Raw genomic sequence first — 11,153 nt, forward strand, 5'->3', positions numbered from 1 at the left:
ATAATGATTTCATACGGGATACTCAACCTGTGCTGCTAGAACATGTGCCCTTATAAGTACGACACAACATGTGGTTCATGCACGATGGAGATCGTGCACATTTCAGTCGAAGTGTTCGTACGCTTCTCAACAACAGATTCGGTGACCGATGGATTGGTAGAGGCGGACCAATTCCATGGCCTCCACGCTCTCCTGACCTCAACCCTCTTGACTTTCATTTATGGGGGCATTTGAAAGCCCTTGTCTACGCAACCCCGGTACCAAACGTAGAGACTCTTCGTGCTCGTATTGTGGACGGCTTTGATACAATACGCCATTCTCCAGGGCTGCATCAGCGCATCAGGGATTCCATGCGACGGAGGGTGGATGCATGTATCCTGCTAACGGAGGACATTTTGAACATTTCCAGTAAGAAAGTGAAGTCACGCTGGTACGTTCTGTTGCTGTGTGTTTCCATTCCATGATTAATGTGATTTGAAGACAAGTAATAAAATGAGCTCTAACATGGAAAGTAAGCGTTTCCAGACTCATGTCCACATAACATTTTCTTTCTTTGTGTGTGAGGAATGTTTCCTGAAAGTTTGGCCGTACCTTTTTGTAACACCCTGTATACATCTCTTTCACCCCCCCCCCCCCCGCCCCACACCTCCCCACAGTGTCAAGGCGACTGCATGGGTGCGGTCACTTTGCCCAACGACCAGTAACTTGTGTTCGATTGACATCCGCATATCGATGGCACAGTTTTAGAAGGTGCCAGGAGTATAGGGACTGGAGCAATGAAGAGTGGGGTCGCGTGCTTTCCTCGGATGAGAGCAGATTAGGTCTGATTTGTGACTGGATGTAGGCCTACCATCACATGGCGAGAGAAGGGAGCACTTAATGCACATACATTTAGTTACATCGTCGCACATGATCATTTTGGTAGTCACGTGTTACAGTGTGGGGATGCATGACATTGCATGGGCATACTTACCTCAGTCACATAGTACACTCGTTGGCCAACTCTGTTTTGACACTGTATTCCTTCCCCTTTTCTGAGAGGTGCGTTCAGCCCCGCCTAAATTTCTGTAGCTGATAGAGCGTGACCGCATCCAACAACACTGGTTGAAGATCTTTTGGAACGAGAGGGTATTCGGCGAATGGACTGGACTAGCCTGCCCGTTCCCCCTACTTAAATCCTATCGAGCACGCGTGAGAAGCGCTGCAGAGACGTACTGCAGCTCTTCATGAACCAATGACCATCCAGCTCTTGACAATCGCGCTGGAGGAGGAATGTAACGCTCCAGCTCAAGATCTTGGTTGGTTGGTTTGGGGAAGGAGACCAGACAGCGTGGTCATCGGTCTCATCGGAATAGGGAAGGATGTGGAAGGAAGTCGGTCGTGCCCTTTCATTTAGGGAAATCACGGAAAACCTAAATCAGGATGGCCGGACGCGGGATTGAACCGTCGTCCTTCCGAATGCGAGTCCAGTGTCTAACCACTGCACCACCTCGCTCGGTAGCTCAAGATCTCCTCACCAATTTTGTGACCAACATGGGAGCACGTTGAAAAGCATAAACAGCTGTCCGTGTGTATCATACGCTCTATTAAGAACTGTGTCTCGCCTTTTGTGATGGTGGAGGTTGTGATGATGGAGGTTGTGATGATGACGACGACGATGCTGCTGGTGGTGGTGGTGGTGGTGGTGGTGGTGGTGGTTTGTGGGGCGCTCAACATTGTTGTCATTAGCGGCGGTGCTAGTTCCCAATCTGTCCCTTTCCAGTATCGCCACGTCTCAAATGATGAGATGACAGGACAACACAAACACCCAGACCCCGGGCGGAGAAAATCTCCGACACGGCCGGGAATCGAACCCGGTACCCCGAGATCCAGTGGCAGTAAGCATTTTGTGATGCCGAGAAACCGTCATAAGACGCGGCGACTTCAGCAGTTCTTGTCTTTGAATGAAAGTGTAATTTTTGTTCGTCTCATTGCATAGTTCTTTGATAGCTTCTTCACTTTACTGTTGCAGTTCTTTCTACGTTAGCTCCAAGTTTCATGGAACGACATTACTTGGCAGACACATCACGACAAAAATACTTTAATTCCTAAGTTTTGCATTGACTGACTGTTCCGTCGGTTCTTGGGAGAATATTTTATGCGTTGTGCATGAAAACACCACAACACTGGTGTAATATTCTACAATATTTATTATTTATTTCACAAACCGATTTTCGGCTGTTACGCCATCATCAGGTACGAAGATTATTTCTTATCTATTGTCAGCTGTCACACCATCACCAAGTACAGAGGTTATCTTTGTACTTGATAATGGTGTAGCAGCTGGAAACTTGTTTGTAAAATAAATAATGAATATTGTAAAATATTATACCAGTATTGTGTGTGTGCTTTCATTAATAATCCTAAAGTTTTGCTCAACAGTGTACGTACATTAAAAATGTTATTCTTCGGCAGCAAATAATTGACCAGTGTCACTGACTTTTTCCAACCAGTATGGTATAGTATTTGCACACCATGGTGTTACCCGCGATTAGACAGACATTTATAAAAAGTGTTCAAGTTTGTATTTATTCGAATCTTCTATTAGTCGATCTCCTACCCCCCCCCCCTCTCCATCTCACACAGACACACACACACACACACACACACACACACACACACACACACACACACACACACACACACACACACACCTTCTCCTCCTCCTCCTCCTCCTCCTGTCGACGTTATTACTCCCACCATAAGAGGAGGATCATGGTGCTTACACACCACAGTATATTTTTTTCCAGATCGTAACTAAAATGTGTACCAAATTTGGCTCTAATCGTTTCCTTGGTTTCAGACGAGATTTTTGCCCATGGCTTTGCTAGCGTACGCACACGTTGAATACATTTCACATGTATTTTGACACATTTCAGCTGTATCTCTAGCGAACTTCGCACTAGAGTTTCATTTTCACACTGCTCAATATTTATGACCCATCCCCTGAATTGTCCCGTACAATGATAGCATTTTGCGGGTCTATGTGCCTAATGTCTTAGAAATGTGTTGTGAACAGAGTTAGTAGTAAATAAGTAATAAAACGTCATGCTTCATGGGGCAGTTTTACTGCGTGAACAACAAAAATGTATTAAACGAATAGCTTTTTTCCTGTTATTTTGTGGAGGTTGTTAGCGAGGAAAAAGGGTCGTACAAGTTTGGAATTATTTGTTAAGTTTGTTGCAAGGCAGTGAATGCACCATTCTCAAATACCGGATGAAACAAGTATCGGTATTCGCAAGTCGTGGGCTGCAGTTCTTTTTGATCCCTACACCTTTTATACGTGTATACAAGATATCCTGTATGTTAATTCGAGGTATAAGCTACCTCCGTTCCAAAATTCATCCTAATCCATCCAGTCATTTCAGCGTGAAGTAACAAATTTTTCCTGAATTTACGTTAGCGCTTGCTCAACACACAAACTGAACGACACTGGAGATAGACTACAAGCCTGTCTCACTCCCTTATCAACCACTGCTTTTTTCATACCTTTCAACTCTCTTAACTGCCATCTTTTTATTCAGAATTAAAGAATGTATTCCGGTCAAAAGCTCTGAGTCCACAGATCTTATGAACATAGGTTGATCTTCCTTTAATATACCTTCTAAGATAAGTAGTTGGGTCCGTACCGTCTCTTACGTTCCAACGTTTCCCAGGAATCCAAGCTTATCTTACCCGAGACTGGCATCTACCAGAGTTTCCATTCTTCTGTAAATAATTCGTGTCACTATTTACATATATCTTATGAAATTGATAGTTCGGTAATTTTCACACCCGTTAGCACCTGCTTTCTTTGGAATTGGGATTACACCGCATTGTGAGCTCAAGGATAAAAGTAACTTTCACATGGTGCTCTACTGCCAACTGTTTCATACATCTCTGAAACTTTGAACATACGTATCAACTTCAACAGTATCGAACACAAGGTGACAAACGAATACGCAATGATATGAAGAGAAGTGACACTTTTATTCAAAGACAACAATAAACTGTAGTCTCCAGCATTTTATGATGGTTCCCTGAACATTATAATAACTAAGAAATCGTTCTTAATAATTTGTGTGATCACCACACACGGCCGTTCATGCACTGCAACGTGGCTTCCGGAATAATTATTTTGATGTAGAAAACGGGCCACTTCAGCGTAGTTATGTGTTTCATGCAGTAGACGTACTGACAAAATCCGTCTGCTGTCGTTAATAAGAGCTTTCACTTTGCAAATGAAATTTTGTATGTTCAGATGACAGTGTAAGCAGCATTTAAAATTACTTCGGTGTGATGTTACATATCACAGAAATCGGTTAGATTCTGAGATGCATGTTGACGTAACATGAAACTCCTTACATTTCGAATGAAACCATGGTAATTAAGCTGTGCTTCTGAAGGTACGTTGGCGAAGCATAAACGTAGTAGATGGAATTTATTAAGTTTTACGTTCATTATCCCGGATTGCCGAGAACGGCCAGTACTGCTGCAAAGATGCTTTATGGAACTATTCTACCTGGTGAGCAAGATGTATTAGACTGGGAAATAGCTTGCAACGCGATTGACCACTGCTGGATGATCATTGATGCATATGGAAGTGCTACAATACGTCTACTTAACGCGTCCGTCTCGTACTCGGTGGGATTTAAGTCAGGATAACGGGCACGTCACTTCATTCGCCGAATATCTTCTCGTTCCCTTAATTGCTCCACCTGCCCTGTTCGATGCAGTCGCTTTGTCATCCATATAAGTGAAGTCAAGGTCGAATGCACCCCTGAAAACACCCACGGGCGATGAAGTACAGTGTCACAAAGTTGACCGTTGTGTGTACCTTCTTCGAAGACCTGAATGTCACTACGCCCATGCAACTTCTGCCTCCCCACACTAACGCCTGGACCACCAAAACTATCATCTTCGACAAAGCTGAACTTACCGTCATAAGTAATGCTCCCAGGAACATTGTCAAACATGATCGTTCTGGTGGTCAAAGTGCTATGGCCTGGGGACATGCTGAATTAGCATGCTGACCAAATCTCTCAGTGCGGTGCATCCACGGTCAACCTAAATTTGTGGCCAGCAATGGAGCTCGTCTCAGAGACTGCATTGTCGTCCTTCGTGATCTTACACACCCTATTAAAAACCACATCCCATCTTTTGGTATGTCCAGGGAACCATCATAAATCACGGCGATATAGTTTAATGACTATCTTTTCATATATGTTCGTCTCATTGCCTATTTCTTTCGGTCACTTTCTGCGCTGTGCTGTATAAGTTCTCCCTATGTGTGGTCCAAATTCATCGAGATAAGTTAACTGGCAGTGACATGTCATACGAAAGGTGCTTTCGTTATTTAAAAAAAAATAATAAAAATAAAATGTGTGTGGAATCTTATGGGACTTAACTCCTAAGGTCATCAATCCCTAAGCTTACACACTACTTAACCTAAATTAGTCTAAGGACAAACACACACACCCATGCCCTAAGGAGGACTTTAACCTCCGCCGGGACCAGCCGCACAGTCCACGACTGCAGCGCCCAAGACCGCTCGGCTAATCCCGCGCGGCCTGCTTACGTCTTTTAAGTTTTCTACACCAGTATTACATTCTTCAAGTAAGAGGGCATTTCGCCTGTCTTATACATGTTACTCAAAAGGAAGAATAGTTCCATAAAGTTTTTTTGCAGCAGTACTGGTCGTTCTCGACAAACCGAGATAATGAAAAGAACGTAAAACTTGATAAATCACATCTACTATGTTCATACTTCGCCAACGTACCTTCAGAAGCACAGCTTCATCACCATGGTTCCAGCTGAAATGTAAGGAGCTTCATGTTATGTCAACACGCATCTGCGAATCTAGCCGATTTCTGCGATATGTAATATCACAATGAGGTAATTTTTACATGCTGTTTACATTGACATCTGAACTTACAAAATTTCATTTGCGAAATGAAAGCTCTTATTAATGACAATAGACGGATTTTGTCATTACGTCTACTGCATGAAACATAACTACGCTGAAGTGGCCTATTTTCTACATCTAAACACACATTCCGAAAGCTGGAAGGTGAGTGTCAAAGGGTACTTCGTGCATGCTGTTCCAGTCGTGAATAGTTCGAGGGAAGAAGGGTTGCTGATAAGCTTACGTGTGGGGTCTAATCTCTCTAGCTTTACCTTCACCTTCGTTTTGCGAGGTGTAAGTAGGAGGAAACAATTTATTTCTTTATGTTTAGGAACGGACGCTCTCGGAACTTTAACAGTAAACCACACCGTCATCAAGGGCGCCGCTCTTGCAGCATCTACCAATACTGAGGATCTCCGTGACGCTTTCGTGCTTGCTAAATGAACCTGTAACGAAACGCACTGCTCTTCTTTTGGAGAAGTAACAGCGGAAAATGGCCCGATTCAAGAATAAACATCCGGGCTACGAGTAAATCATTGTCGTTAGTCTCTCGGGTGTTAGAAGAACAAGGGTTTTGTAACTAACACCAGTCGAAGGTGACAGTGGAGGTGCTAAATGTGTGCTATTGCTAAAGACTGCAAATCATTCCTCATTACTTGAATGCTGTAATTTATGATTGCAATTATCTGTCGCCTTATTTATGTCATTTCATTGTAAGCTAACCATTTTTTGTTACTGTTTTCGTGGAATAACAAAAAAAGAAAAAACCTGACAGTGTTTATTGGTGACTCCATAAATATTTCTTACAGGCCCTGCCTCTTATTTCGGCCATCGTAATAAAACTGTTCAAGAATTGTAATCTGTGTTATGGTATTGTAATCTGTGTCAAAGTAAAGAAATAAAAATAGCATATAAAATCTGACATGCTCCTCCCGCCCCCCTCACCTCCCAAACGCACTGGTATTAGCGAAGTTTTATACAGCTCGTGCAAAGGGCTCCTTCCGAGAACAGGACTAATTTCAGCGAAACAGACAACTTTCGTCACAATAAACAAATTTTCATATAGGTCAATGGCTCTGAGCACTATGGGACTTAACTTCTGAGGTCATCAGTCCCCTAGAACTTAGAACTACTCAAACCTAACTAGCCTAAGGACATCACACACATCCATGCCCGAGGCAGGATTCGAACTTGCGACCGTAGCGGTCGCGCGGTTCCAGACAGTAGCGCCTAGAACCGCTCGTCCACATCGGCCGGCCAAAATTTCATACTCTCGATCAGAAAACGTTTGGATGTATTTATCGTAATATTACTGTAAAGGAACACTGTGCAGAGTTGTACGCCCATTCGACAGAATAGGTTAAATTTTGTGTTTCACTCGTAAACAGTTTCTTGAGCTGATGTTTGTTTACTGAGCTGGTGCACTGTTTACATTTCAACAGCTACATGTTAACAACGGATGCCTTCATAAATAATAAATGAATCTGCGTAAATGATAAACGCATTGTCCACAGACCAAAACAACGATATTAATTTCCGCCATATCAACAGTAAATCCCCGTACAATCACAACATCCCCCCTCCCTGCCGCCATATCAACAGTAAATCCCCTTACAATCACAACATCCCCCCTCCCCAGTGATTGTACACCATATGACCTAAGTCAGAATCAGGAATCACTTCTGTAAGCGTCATTGTAACTATGCACTTTTTTTGGACTGTCACCATTTTGTGACTTCGTGGCTTCACTTTACACGATTCGTTCTAAAAATCAAACAGCCTGAAATTCACCGAGAGTTCTACAATCTTAAAGAAATTATACGTATGAATATAGCACCTCTTCGCATTTTAACTATATAAATACTCGTACTATCAAGTAATGAATGCTCTGACACTAGTAACTCATCTGAAACGTTTTAAACAATACTCCTGTCACCTACACATACAGTGCTACTAGATTTAAACTAGTGTGTCACACGCGGGGAAGTAGTAACACGAAAGTGACGTTAACGCCGGATTCATGGTAAACTATTCTTCGTCAGATACAGAAAGGCGGCAGTTTTCCTCCTTGCTGAAGCCGTTTGTTAATCACTTCTTTCTCTTTGCGAGCTGCTGCGCTGACGACCAAAGACATAATGCACTTACCGTGACTATTGCAGATTTCCGCGATGTATTACACGTACTGCCACGGCCCGCTCTGACGCTGCACTGAATTAGGTTAGCCGGTTCACCGAGCCGCGCGCTACGCACCCGACAAGCGACGATCGCCGCCTGTGACGCAACAGCCCGCCGCGTCATCGCTACGTCATCGCTACGTCACCGCCCGCTTGAGTCAGGACTCCGCGGCTGTATTTCCATCCTCATGCCGCCAGACGCGTCTGTGACGGAATTCCCCTTACCTTCTGCATTCATAGCGCTGTGGCATTAGCCACTTTCTCATATCATTTGTCTCGTGGAGCAAACAGTACCATTTGGCTAGAGAAGATAGCATTCAGATCTAAATATATAGATCGAAAACCACCGCACTGTGTGTGGGGAAGGACGCATGTTGTTCTACTATCATTTTTCTCCTTTCCTTTCTACTCACGAATGGCATTGAAGTGAAGGTAGTCAACTGCCCTGGTTTGATGCGACTCTCCACGCTACTCTATCCAGTGTGAGTCCCTTCATCTCAGAATAACTACTGCAACCACTATCTCTCTGAATCTGTTTACTGTATTCATTTCTTGGTCTCCCTCTACGATTTTTAACCCCACCCTGGACACTTTTCTCCAGTACTAAACTGCTGATCGCTTGCCGATCCCATCTTTTAGTCAAGTTTTGTCACAATTTCTTTTCTCCCTAATTGTACTCAGTATCTCCTCACTAGTTTCGTGCTCTATCCATCTGAACTTCAACATTCTTCTACAACACCATATTTCAAAAGCCTCTGTGCTCTTCTTGTCTAAACCGTCTATCGTCCATGTATCACTTCCAACTGTAGGAGCAAAACTTTACAATTTCTTCGAATTTTGTAAGACAGGTCCTCTGTTACACATAAAGCTTTTCCTTGTAATGGCTCCCAATGCAGTTGGTTTACTGTTGGCCAATAAAACTACGAGTCAAGTGACAAACGTCAAATTAGCATGAAGTGCACTACATGCTTACATATTAGTAACTAGCAACCTAGCAATGATTCGCAATTGCTATATTTACATGATAATTGGTTATATGTACCACTTTGCTTTTCCGATCTCTCTCTCTCTCTATTCATCTCCTGTTCCTCCCCCATCTCTCTCTCTACATCTTCTTCCTCCCCCCCCCCCCTATGTCCATTTCCTAACCCGCTTCTTCTGTCCTTGTCCTCTTATCCTACCCCTCTGATCTAGACTCTTTTTTATTGTTATTACAAATTCCGATTCCAAAAAATGGCTCTGAGCACTATGGGACTCAACTGCTGAGGTCATTAGTCCCCTAGAACTTAGAACTAGTGAAACCTAACTAACCTAAGGACATCACAAACATCCATGCCCGAGGCAGGATTCGAACCTGCGACCGTAGCGGTCTTGCGGTTCCAGACTGGAGCGCCTTTAACCGCACGGCCACTTCGGCCGGCTATTCCGATTCCGTAGCAGTATTCTATTCACAAATCGACAAGCTTACATACTATATAATGATATTTATTTGTAACATATATGAAAAATATATAGCGTATGTCCAATGAAACGTTTGTAAGAGTAATGTCTAAAAATTTGAAATAAATCGGTCAAGAATTTTCGAGATTTTTGGTAAAAACATTTCCTCTTCATATAAACTTGTATATTTATGTATTGTATATTTTTTTTTAAAATATTATAGTCCATGTACACCTCATTGTTCATTAGAGTATCGTGCTAAAACTTGAAGTAAATCGGTCAAGAACTTTTCCAGATTTTAGGTAACAATTTTTCCCCTTAATTTATTACATATACATTGAGCAGCCACAACATTATGACCACCGATCTACTAGAAATATGAACCTGTCCAAGCCATAGCAGCGACTCTTGTCGAGGAATGACTGCTAGTCAGACAAATGCACGGTGCATCAAGTATCAGTGAGCGTTCCGTTCGTGTGTAGAATGCGGAAAGCGCGCGATCTGAGTTTGATCGAGGTGGATGGTTAGTTATGTGACTAATTTGAGCGCAAGATTACCCAAGGCCGCTCGAGTTTACAGTGGATGCAAGCTGGTGTACCAACAAAGTTTACGCCTCTGCACGCGCTATTTACCGTAAGCTGTGACGTGCTGCCGACTGCAAGGCCGCTCTCTCCCACTGAAATTCCTACAATACTAATCAGGCCTTTGCTGAACTTTCCAGCAGCAACTTTCCCTATGTTTCTCGTTATGCAAGAAAACATGTACTCAGCTCTTCTTAGGATGTGGCGATATATATGCCCATGGTTGGAGCAGCGTGCATATTACACTGTCTTCTCAGTTCTCGCAAGAACAATGAACTAATTTGGCTGGTTTGTTTCTCCACAGTTGGAGCTAAGCGTTGCTACAGATAATCTCTAGCTGGATTGCAGCCGCTGTGAAAGCAGTGTCCACACAATTTTTTTGCTCTGCGTCGTACAGAGCATTAAGCACTCCGTTCTGCACTTGACGCCAGTTCAGAGAAGAGTTCTCGAAAATTTCTCTCTTTTGCTACTCATGGCAGAACTTCCTCCCCCGCTTGGGTTCATTCGTTCTTCACGTCACGGCCTTTGTCGACCAATAGGAGCGTTCCTCTTATTTTGTGGAAACTCTCTCTGCCAATCGCAATGTCCCTTCTATCAAACTGCGTCGAAACTTAAGTATTTTTCTCCTTCCTAGTGCGAGTTTTGCTATTTAGGGAGTAAAATAACTGATGATGGTCGAAGTAGAGAGGATATAAAATGTAGACTGGCAATGGCAAGGAAATCGTTTCTGAAGAAGAGAAATTTGTTAACATCGAGTATAGATTTAAGTGTCAGGAAGTCGTTTCTGAAAGTATTTGTATGGAGTGTAGCCATGTATGGAAGTGAAACATGGACGATAACCAGTTTGGACAAGAAGAGAATAGAAGCTTTCGAAATGTGGTGCTACAGAAGAATGCTGAAGATAAGGTGGGTAGATCACATAACTAATGAGGAGGTATTGAATAGCATTGGGGAGAAGGGAAGTTTGTGGCACAACTTGACTAGAAGAAGGGATCGGTTGGTAGGACATGTTTTGAGGCATCAAGGGATCACAAA

General features: G+C 43.1%; 1 protein-coding gene across 1 annotated transcript in view; it reads right to left on the reverse strand.

Annotated features, from left to right (window-relative positions):
• Positions 1–8,120, reverse strand: part of LOC124711749 (alpha-tocopherol transfer protein-like) — a 160,901-nt gene extending 152,781 nt beyond the window's left edge. The window contains exon 1 of the mRNA XM_047241962.1: positions 8,069–8,120. The gene's annotated coding sequence lies outside the window, so the exon portion shown is untranslated. The remainder of the gene's footprint in view (positions 1–8,068) is intronic.
• Positions 8,121–11,153: the final 3,033 nt, after the last annotated feature.

The sequence above is a fragment of the Schistocerca piceifrons genome, chromosome 8, assembly GCF_021461385.2.
Source record: "Schistocerca piceifrons isolate TAMUIC-IGC-003096 chromosome 8, iqSchPice1.1, whole genome shotgun sequence".
Classification (NCBI taxonomy): Eukaryota; Metazoa; Arthropoda; class Insecta; order Orthoptera; family Acrididae; genus Schistocerca; species Schistocerca piceifrons.